Raw genomic sequence first — 12,173 nt, forward strand, 5'->3', positions numbered from 1 at the left:
TTTTAGAATAAAAGATAGTTGGCCTAAAATGGAATATGCAATGTTAAAAACCTAAAAAGGCTGTTGAAAGTCTTTTTTTAACAGCCTTTTACATGTCAATGTACTCCAAGCGATCCTTCAACAAAACAGTCGGTGCTATTGACACCGAATCCAGCCTGTCTCCCTCCGTGCAGTATAAAATGCACAAGCAGGCTTAGGTACGGAATCCGGATAGGGCCAAGTTGAGTGTCGCGTGTCGACCTTCGAGTTTGAAACACGACATTCTCGCGACATTCTCTCGACGCTCAATACGACGCGCGACAATCATGCGACAATCAATATTTGAGTGTCGCATATCGCGCTGGGTTTTAGAACAACAAAAATCATAGAAAATCTTGTCTGTCGACTGATTTGTCGCGCGTCGTATTGAACGTCGAGAGAATGTCGCGAGAATGTCGCGAGAATGTCGCGAGATTGTCGTGTGTCGAACTTCGAGCGCGACACTTGACATTCTCGCGACATTCTCTCGACGCACGACAAATCAGTCGACAGTCAATATGATATATCGCGAGAATGTCGCCTGTCGACCTAAATTCATTAGGTCGACACACGACATTCTCTCGACACTCAATACGACAAATCAGTCGACAGTCAAGATTGACTGTCGACTGATTTGTCGCGCGTCGAGAGAATGTCGTGTGTCGACCGGTGTGGGAGCAATTTTTTCATCTGCAAGCAAGGTGTTATAATAACCTTTTCAGCTTTAGTAAAAATAGCGGCATCTAGTAGCAGCAATAACAACAGCAGCAGCAGCAACAGTAGCACCAGCAGTAGCAGCAGCAGCACTAGCAGCAGCAGCAGTAGCAGCAGTAGCAGCAGTAGTAGCAGTAGCAGCAGTAGCAACAGTAGCAGCAATAGCAGTAGTACCAGTATTAGTAGTTTTTGTAGTAGTAGTAGAAGCTGCAGTAGAAGCAGTAGCAGCAGCATCAGTAGCAGCAGCATCAGTAGCAGCAGCATCAGTAGCAGCAGCAGCAGTAGCAGCAGCAGCAGTAGCAGCAACAGCAGTATCAGAAGTAGCAACAGTAGTAGCAGTAGCAGCAGTATCAGGAGTAACAGCAGTAGCAGCAGTAGAAGGAGTAGCAGCAGTAGCAGTAGTAGTTGTAGTAGTAGTAGTAGTAGTAGTAGTAGTAGTAGTAGTAGAAGTAGTAGTAGTAGTAGTAGTAGTAGTAGTAGTAGTAGTAGTAGTAGTAGTAGTAGTAGTAGTAGTAGTAGTAGTAGAAGTAGTAGCAGTAGTATCAGTAGTTGTAGCAGCAGCAGCAGCAGTAGCAGCAGCAGCAGTAGCAGCAGTAGCAGCAGCAGCAGTAGCAGCACTAGCAGCAGTAGCAGCAGCAGCAGCAGTAGCAGCAGCAGCAGCAGTAGCAGACGTAGCAGTAGCAACAGTAGTGGCAGCAGGAGTAGCAGCAGCAGCAGTAGCAGCAGCAGCAGCAGTAGCAGCAGCAGTAGCGGTAGTAGTAGTAGTAGTTGTAGTAGTAGTAGTAGTAGTAGTAGTAGTAGTAGTAGTAGTAGTAGTAGTAGTAGTAGTAGTAGAAGTAGTAGTAGTAGTAGTAGTAGTAGTAGTAGTAATAGTAGTAGTAGTAGTAGTTGTAGTAGTAGTAGTAGTAGTAGTAGTAGTAGTAGTAGTAGTAGCAGTAGAAGTAGTAGTAGTAGCAGCAGAAGTAGCAGCAGTAGCAAATAACTGCATAAACATAGCATGCTATGCATTTCCCAGATTTTTCTTCGAGAGTCAATAACATGAAAGTGAATTGTTACCTCTTTCAGGTATTATCTGCCTATGGCAATGTTGAGTGCGAGCTGCACATCATAATTATGATATTGGTTCTTATTCCATGAACAATGAAATCAAAGCACAATGCTCTATAATCTGTAGATTATGTAACTTTTTCAATTGTTTATCAGTCTATTAACAACCAATTATTGGCCTTACATATAGATGATACAAGTGTTGTTTATTTATAGATAAATAATTGATGGAACTTTGAAATAATTTGATCTGGAATTTTTTTGAAAATTGGGAATCTTGATTCTGAATTTTGTCAAACATAGTTTTGTTCCGTGAATATAGGGTATCATGTTTTGCGTTCATTATGCTATGGATTTAGATGTTCTTCTTGATTAAAATATATAAATAAATCACATGAAGAAAAGAGAAGCTAGTTGTTAAAATTGTATTTATTATTATAAAATTATATAACTCAGCAAAACAAAACTGCAAGAATGTTGAGTGGACACATTATTAAAATAAAAGTATCGTTCAACCCAGTACAATAAAATATGCATCATTTAACATGGACAAATCATAAATTATTACATGTAACTGTGTCATGAATCAAAAGTAAAGAACATTTAGACGGCTATAATCTAATTAATGCATGCGCCTAAATTGTTTCACCAGATTGCATGTTCAGTCCACACTAATCAGGGAGACACTTTCCGCTTTTGTCGTATTTTTTTTATGAGCGAAAATCCAGTTATGGCATAAAGTATCGCGCCTGTGCGGACTACACAACCTAATCTGGGACAACACTTTGTACATGCATTAAAATTTCTTTTTTACAGAGCGAGCCTCAAGTATTTATTAAATGATTAAGTCTTCTTACATGATTTTTTTTTAAGAAACACTCAGAAATCTCTCAGTTAAACATGATTTATTTGATAGCAGGCGCAGGAAAATTTTACTAAACAGCACTGTCATTTCAAGCAATATATCGAATAAATGTCTTGTTACTCGATAGTGTGCACGATAATCGTCGATATTTTCTGGTATTCCCATGTAATTTGGTACTGTATGATGTTCTTGTTTTGAGAGAGTATACTCAAAATAGTTAGTATACTGTATTCTTAAATAACCCATCCAAACTAAAGCGCATTCCATCACTTGCCCTACCAAACATGCGTATTACAACTTCCGTTTCCAGACAAAAGTGAGCGATCGAAGTCGACCCTAGTTTACAGTAAAGATGGTATAGTTTTACGGAAAATGAAGTTAAACTCCTTGTCTCTATTATAGATAATATCATATAAAAAATAACAAAAATAACAAAAATATGGGCTTCCATCCTGAGCTTAGAACCAGAAGAAAACATGAGTTTATTGCGTGGAATTTCGAATAAACATCTTCATGTGATTTGAACACCAACACGTGAGTGTAAAAGAGCGTGAACCCAAACGACCACACTCGCAACAATCACGCACCAATGACTGAATTTTGACTACTACTCTAGTAGTGCTATTATTACTGCTACTACTACTATAGCAACTACTTCTACTACCAATGCTGGTGGTGCTGGTGCTGCTACTGCAATGCTACTGCTACTATTACTTCTACTACTTCTACTACTACAAATACTACTACCACTACTACCAGTCCCACTACTACTACCACTATAACCAGTCTCACTACCACTACCGCTACTACAATCACTACTACTACTACTACTACTACTACTACTACTACTACTACTACTACTACTACTACTACTACTACTACTACTACTACTACTATTACTATTACTACTACTTATACTACTACTACTACTGTTGCTACTGCTGCTGCTACTCCTACTACTACTACTACTGCTACTTCCTCTACTACTGCTACTACCGCTACTCCTGCTACTACTGCTACTACTACTACTCCTTCTACTGCTACTACTGCTTTTACTCCTGCTACTGCTACTACTGCTGCTACTGCTGCTGCTGCTTCTGCTGATACTGCTGCTACTGCTGCTGCTGCTACTGCTGCTGCTGCTACTGCTGCTGCTGTTACTGCTGCTGCTGTTACTGCTGCTACTATTACTACTGCTACTACTATTTCTGCTGCTACTACTACTACTACTACTACTACTACTACTACTACTACTACTACTACTACTACTACTACTACTACTACTACTACTACTACTACTGCTACTACCACTACTGCTACTACTACTACTACTATTACTACTACTACTACTACTACTACTACTACTACTACTACTACTACTACTTCTTCTACTACTACTAGTACTACTACTACTACTACTTCTACTACTGCAACTACTACTGCTACTACTATTACTACTACTACTACTACTACTACTACTGCTGCTGCTACTGCTGGTGCTGCTACTGCTGCTGCTGCTGCTACTACTACTTCTACTACTGCTACTACTACTACTACTGCTACTGCTACTTCTACTACTGCTGCTACTGCTGTTACTCCTGCTGCTGCTACTACTACTTCTACTACTGCTACTACTACTACTACTGCTACTGCTACTTCTACTACTGCAGCTACTTCTGCTATTACTGCTACTGCTGCTACTCCTTCTACTGCTGCTACTGCTGTTACTCCTGCTACTGCTGCTACTGCTACTACTGTTGCTACTGCTGCTACTGCTGTTGCTTCTACTGCTGCTGATGCTACTGCTGCGGCTGCTCCTGATGCTGCTGTTACTGCTTCTACTGCAGCTACTACTTCTACTACAACAACTACTAATACTGGTACTACTGCTACTGCTGCTACTGCTGCTACTGCTGCTACTGCTATTACTGCTGCATCTGCTGCTACTGCTGCTGCTGCTGCTGCTACTGCTTCTGCTAATGTTGCTGCTGCTGCTGTTGTTGTTGCTGCTACTAGATGCCGCTATTTTACTTAAGCTGAAAAAGTTACTATAACACCTTGCTTGCAGATGAAAAAATTACTCCCACATCGGTCGACACACGACATTCTCTCGACGCGCGACAAATCAGTCGACAGTCAATCTTGACTGTCGACTGATTTGTCTCGCGTCGTATTGAGCGTCGAGAGAATGTCGTGTGTCGACCTAGTGATTTTAGGTCGACAGGCGACATTCTCGCGATATATCATATTGACTGTCGACTGATTTGTCGAGCGTCGAGAGAATGTCGCGAGAATGTCGAGTGTCGCGCTCGAAGGTAAACACACGACATTCTCGCGACATTCTCTCGGCGTTTAATACGACGCGCGACAAATCAGTCGAGAGTCAAGATTTTCTGTGATTTTTTTTGTTCTAAAACCCAGCGCGATATGCGACACTCAAATTTTGACTGCCGACTGATTTGTCGCGCGTCGAGAGAGCGTCGATGGAATGTCGTGTGTCGACCTAGGGTTTTTTAGGTCGACAAGCGACAATTGTGCGATAGTGGCTCGATATATCGTATTGAGCGTCGATAGATTGTCGTGCGTCGAGAGAATGTCGTTTGAATTTTAGGTCGACAGGCGACATTCTCGCGATATATCATATTGACTGTCGACTGATTTGTCGTGCGTTGAGAGAATGTCGCGAGAGTGTCGAGTGTCGCGCTCGAAGGTCGACACACGACATTCTCGCGACATTCTCGCGACATTCTCTCGACACTCAATACGACGCGCGACAAATCAGTCGACAGTCAAGATTTTCTGTGATTTTTTTTGTTCTAAAACCCAGCGCGATATGCGACACTGAAATATTGATTGTCGCATGATTGTCGCGCGTCGTATTGAGCGTCGAGAGAATGTCGCGAGAATGTCGTGTGTCGACCTCGAAGGTCGACACGCGACACTCAACTTGGCCCTATCCGGATTCCGTATTTAGGCAAATTGCACTTTACTTAAATGGAGATGCAATTTGCATGTTTCAAGTCCATTCATGTCAAGTCCACACGGGCTTTCGTATTGTGTAAATGCGACCCAGATTTGTTGACAACAACACAAATAAATGGGGTATGCTTATAAAATTAACACATATTAAAGACAAATAAATTTTATTATGAAACATATGTTTACAAATCGCCAAATAAGTATCAAGCAAACATTCAGGATCCGATCCTTCTATTTAGAAAGGTCGTGAATAAATAAGTGATAACAATTCTGCTAATCGATTACTAACATACTTTTTGACAAAGCAAAATGCAATGAAATAATCACGGTAAACAAGGTCAAATAAACTGAGTGGTAATCTTATTAATACAGTTTTTTTATTACATTAAGGTATAAGGTTCGACACCCTCTTATTACAATGTGGCAATTAAGATTATATAACACGTGTTTATTCTAAAATACTTGTAAAGTGTTTCATAAAAAGATAAATTCAGTTAATTCAAAATGCAATACAATGTATTTGATTTGTTTTGTTTTTCACAGAACACATTTTCAGCGAAACTACATTATTTCAACTTATAGAAATATACACTTTGTGAACAGCCGATCCATAAACAAGAGCAAGCCTAGAATACACGCAGTCTAACTGAAATAAATAAAACATCCTTTAAAATACGAAACAAGAACACATGAAGTTGTATAAACTAAAACAGTCTAATTCTAGACAAAGTAAAATTGTTATTCTGACCATTCAGCTATTTGCCGAAAATAACTTCGAATGTGTAAAGCAAAATAAGAAATAATTAACAAAAGGGGCACGAGAATCCATTGGTTATTGTCGGCTCAAGTACTTCTTTGAAGTACGGCGAAACTCTTACGTACTCTTACGTGTACTACAAATTACCAGGGTTACAGACAATACTCTAAAAAGAGCGCCGGAGAATTGTTGGGTGCGTGTAAGCTTATTTTTCGTACATTGGGTACATATAAGTATACGTAAGAGTACCCATGGTAATTAAAAGTAGTATCCGACAACAACCAGTTGAGCTTAACTAAGGCTTGATTGGTCATTGTCGGCTCGGGTACTACTTACATGCACCCCGGGTACTCTTAAGTATACTAACATGTACCCCGGATACGGTAAATATACTTAATCGTATCCCGAGAATTTTAACGCTAAATCGGTCGTTGTCGGCTATTTTTTTATAATTAATTATTTTCACTTTATGTCAAATTTTCTGTAAAATGGCCTCTATATTATCAAAACTTATACTCAAAACGCATGTTGATTTTTTTTGAAAGAGACGTTTGTTTAAGATAAACAATATCGTTTTACGGTAATCGGTAGCGCGTTTTACGACATCGGATTTTGGGCGAGAATACAACTCGGGTACAGTCTAATATCGACCGGGTACATTTAAGTACATTTTCAGACCCGGGGTACATGTAAGTATACTTAAGAGTACCCGGGGTACATGTAAGCAGTACCCGAGCCGACAATGACCAATCGAGCTTAACTTAGGGGATACGATTTACCAACATATGTAGGTACGAGTTAACAAAAAGGGCATTGGTTGACCGACGTGCTAATCAACTAGGGTACAAGTTGGCTGTTAACCGACTTCTCTAACATATGTTTAGTTTAGTAAATGACAACATATCGAGGACAGCTGTTAAATAATAGCACATGATAGCATTAAATCACGTCGACAACAATAGCCATACTACGGTCATTAACCTCTATATATGTGTTCAACCATGGTTAACTCATACGGATTTATGGGATATGTCAACAATGATAAATGAAATAGGCAATGGTTTAAGCTTTTAAGGCATCTGTCAACATGTCAAACCTTGTTTAAATCGTGGCGGCCCCTAATTTGAATCGTGACATTATATTATTCTTTTTCCACACATGTATACACTTGAGCAGTTGCATTATATTATTAAAAAATAATGTTAGTCATTAAATACTGTTTTGAAAGCTTCGAACAAATAATTTATATGTTTGATAACAAAATAATAAAACAGAGTATTTTATACAATGGTGGCCCTAAACAACCTAATTAAAGAACGGTTATATGCTTTGAATAATTTCTCAGTATCCTGCTGGCCTTTATACTACTTGCCAAGGTAAAGTAATACAAATTGATCCTTTAAATCCTCTGTAATCTTCCCTCTATCTCGTTGTACTTTCTCTTGTCTTTAGACAGGTGTTTATGATCGTCTTAAATCTCAGCACGCTGTAAATGCAATTTGTATCCGTAATAAATCGACCTTGTAAATTAACATGCTCCTCATTCAGATCTCTTGCTGACACATCAATTGCATTCTTGACTACAATGTTGACGTAAATGGATTTTTCGCGTTCTTTTTGGTTGATTTTATTTAAGGTTTGGTTGTGTATGTCAATATGTCAATTTGCCTTCTCTTTGAACCTTAAGTGTTTGATGCCAGATGTTTACGTATCTTATTTATTATCTCTTCTTTCACAAATCATAGTGTTCACACAGGAGTGAAAAAAATAATTTTGTCACATGTAAAAAGTGTCCCGACCCCGACTTAAAATAGAGGGGGGGGGTCGAACAACGTTAAATCTTGTTTATGTCACAGTATGAAGTAAATAAAATAATAAATTGAAACTGCTGGTATAAACTTAAATGAAGAACTAGTGACTTTCATTATACCCGTCTTATGATTGTAAGAATGTTGTTGGTGATGTTAATTGTGTTGATGATGTATATTTTGTTGTCTTTAATAGTTAGTAAAGCTGTCGTTAATGTTGTTTTAACCATAGCTTTCTTTTTATGAAAGTGTAACACCTCTTTCAATGGCTCACTCAAACCTTGCTTTCTTTACGAAAAGTAAGATTCCTTGGTATTAACAACACATTTTAACGCTGCTGTATATTTTGTAAGTATCATTCTGGTACTGTACACGATTTCGTAAGAACCAGCTGCAAATGTTTAACCTGCACTAATAAGGTTCCAATCAGTAACTTCAGTTACGCACGCAGACTAAAGTACTTCGTTTTCATAAAAAAACTTTTTTTTCAAAAATCGCCAAGATCAGCCAAATCTATGTGCGCTACAGAGCACTTATTATATATCAATTTATGGATTAAATAGAGGATATTTGCTTGCTTCGGTGGAATATCCATTTTATTTCAAGAATGATCATAGAAAATAATATTTTCACGCGTGGCGCACCCACGAGTGAAAATAATTTTTTCTATGATAACGGGTGAATTAAAATCGATATCCCATCGAATCCAACAAATTTTCTTTTCATTGTAGATGTGTTTTATTTCACCGTTTATTTACAATGTGAAATAGTTTAAATAGTGAATTTCTCTGATATAATGACGACATTTCGTCAAAAATGACGTCATTTTACAGTACAACAGTGAAATTATCGACAATTTTCACTGTTATTTTGCACTGTTTGAAACGGTGAATTATCAGTTTAAATTTACTGATATTTCTATATAAACCATCGGAAAGCATAAAATAAAGTGACCTTTTCACAAAAAAAATATAAATCAAAAGGAATTATTCTAAATTCAACGTCATGTAGTTGTGACCCATGGGCAGTTACCATGAATAGTGACCACTCAGAAATGCATTGATAATTTAATAAATTTCCGCAACAGATATAGAAATATTTGGTTGTTCATAGAAAACATTTACTAAGTACAAGAAGGGACATATTTCTGCAAAATTGCAAGTAGGAGTTATAAACCTTGATCAGCGACCTCGTCCGATGATCTCACAGTCATGTGCGAAGTTTAACTGAATATTTATAGGCGTTTAAGAGATATTATATAATATATATGTACTTGCTGCCCGGAAACCTAATCCTGAATTGTATCTTACACGAAAACGAACAAATAGAGGAATAGTGAAAGCTGGCCACAGTTATAAGCCTTGGTTATTTACTATTTATAAAGACGTCGAACATATATATTTGTAGTGGATATAGAAATATGGAGATGATGAATTTTGTATGTACACAATTTTAATAATCTGTTACATTTTAGGTAAGAGTTGTATTCGTTGGTCAGTGATCCCATAATCAAGAAGGATTTGTTTGTAACTGAATACCTGTAGTAGTTACACAAATATTAACGTATTGCGCGCAAACCTCATACTTAATTTCTTCTTTAACATAAACCTTTACTGGACTTTAATACGTTTAACAGGAGGCATATTCTTTCTATACAGCTGGTCAAAGCTATAGTCACTGACTTGGTCAGTGAACTCACACATAGACCCCGAGTACATGTTTGAATTGTCGCTTGAATACCTAAAATAAAAGAACAGATCATTACACAGACAGCCGACAAATGTACACGCCCGACTTCTTCCAAATGACCGAAGCCTCAAACATGGCACGTGGAAAATCGTAGTTGTAGTTCACGGAGTATTGATTCTACCCTCGAACACTCGTCTAACACGGTGCATAACCAAAACGGATGGTACCAAAAACATGCGTTAGTTACTGGCTAATACGCGAAACGGCACTAAATTATGAAAGAAATTATTTACCTTTTCGAGCTAGGTGTGTACTTTTAGTTTCAAGATTCTGTGCTTTAATTTAGGATTTCCCAAAAAAAACAATATTACACGGAATAATGAATTTTAGCGAGTGAAACAAAAAGTCATATCGCAGTGGCAACTTAAAGGGGCCTTTTCACAGATTTTGGCATTTTTTAATTCATTCATTAAATGCTTTATATTGATAAATGTAAACATTGGATCGTAAAGGCTTCAGTAAAAAATCAAGAATAAAATTAAAAAAAGGAAAAGAACATTGCTCGGAGCAGGTTTTGAACCAGTGACCCCTGGAGTCCTGCCAGAGTGCTGAAGTCAAAACGCTTTAGCCTACTGAGCTATTCCGCCGAGTACACATACATGACGTATTTTATACCTTATATACGCAATCTTCGTAGTTTCACAAACTTTAACGACAAAAACAGAACTCTCCAAATTATTCAATCGTTTCGCGTTGCAACGCTTTATAATTTTTAAGTTTTAAAATCGTCAAAAGATGCATATAATGGCTATATTAGACCATGGTAAATGTTCAGTATTACTGTTTCCTCACAAATATCATTACTAAAACGAAAATTTGCGAATCTGAAACAACTTTTTTCAATTTTGTCAATTTACCAAAGCGTGAAAAGATCCCTTTAAACCGTCCAACAGTTCATGACAACCCCTTAGGAAACGATGGTAAATGCAGATATTGGCCCATATAAACAATGTTATTAATAATTTTAGCTAGGTTCGTATTGAAAAAAAGCACTATAATTCTTGAGAAGTCGGTGTGGTTATGTGTGACGGTTTAGTTTGTAGAAAAACGAGTATTGTATGAGGCTATTGCTTGCAACGGATGTAGCATTAAAAAGGCCCCGGATAATAGCCAAAAGCAATGGTCGTAAGTATATTATATCCAATGTAAATATCTTAATAATTAAGATATTATTATATATTTAAAAAATTGCATGATGAATGAAAATTTTCCATTCCAGACATATCGATCGGACGCACGCAAGCACGCACATACACTTGATCATTATAACGTTTATATTGAGATGTTAAGTTGCAAATTGTATTCTTTGTATGTATTGACCCTTTTGGAGAGAGAATTCAACAAAACAGAGCGAATATACATAGAGACAATGCGAAATAAGTTCTCATATGCACTTGCGCACTAACTACATGTTCTGTGTTTAACGTTTGTACACACGATATTCAAATTGTTTTGATGAAACGTGCTGAAAAACACGTATTGAACTTCATATGAATCATTTGATGTCGTTTATAATCCAGTGCCGATGCCAGTACTTTATCGTTGCGTCTGTTATCCGATGCTCGTCTCACGATTTCGCAGTTGACTGTTATTTCCAACGATTTTATTAGCAATATAAATGACTGTCGCACCATGGTAAAGCAGTAGTATTTCTCTTCAGTTACACAAACAATGCAAGTTTGTTAAAATATGTTATATCAATTTGACTAGATTTATTACTTGTTGTCGTTCGTTCTGATAAACTAATTATTTCTATATTGACTTTGGACCATTTAAATGAACTGAAATACCATAATGTTCCGAAAACAACTTTATTTAGCATATTTATGTGCTTTTCTTGACATTTTCATTATGAATAGCCGAAACCTCTAGCATTTTTGCAATGTTTATGTTCGGAATCGATCCGGTGACGTTTCACTTATAATGCGCTAGCGCACTACAATGTTACGGATGTATCCGATTTGGCCAGGCGCCGTGTTGAACAGGTTTTTTTTTATTCGAACACCCATAATTAATAATTAGGTAAGTATACAAGAAATAACAAGAGCTGTCACCATAGGATGACTTATGCCCCTTATAAACGCTTGATAGAAGTTATGAGCTTTTATCGAAACCTAAACGCAGATTTAGAAACCTAATCGCGGACCCTAAGTTCAAGGTCAAGGTCACAGGGGTCAAAATTTGTGTGCGTATGGAATGGCCTTGTCCATATACACATGCATACCAAATATGAAGG

General features: G+C 37.6%; 1 protein-coding gene across 9 annotated transcripts in view; it reads left to right on the plus strand.

Moving 5' to 3' along the window:
* LOC127843579 (carbonic anhydrase-like) overlaps positions 1-12,173 on the plus strand; it is a 207,181-nt gene that overhangs the window by 141,393 nt on the left and 53,615 nt on the right. The gene's annotated exons all lie outside the window — the stretch shown is intronic.

The sequence above is a fragment of the Dreissena polymorpha genome, chromosome 9 (assembly GCF_020536995.1).
Source record: "Dreissena polymorpha isolate Duluth1 chromosome 9, UMN_Dpol_1.0, whole genome shotgun sequence".
Lineage (NCBI taxonomy): Eukaryota > Metazoa > Mollusca > Bivalvia > Myida > Dreissenidae > Dreissena > Dreissena polymorpha.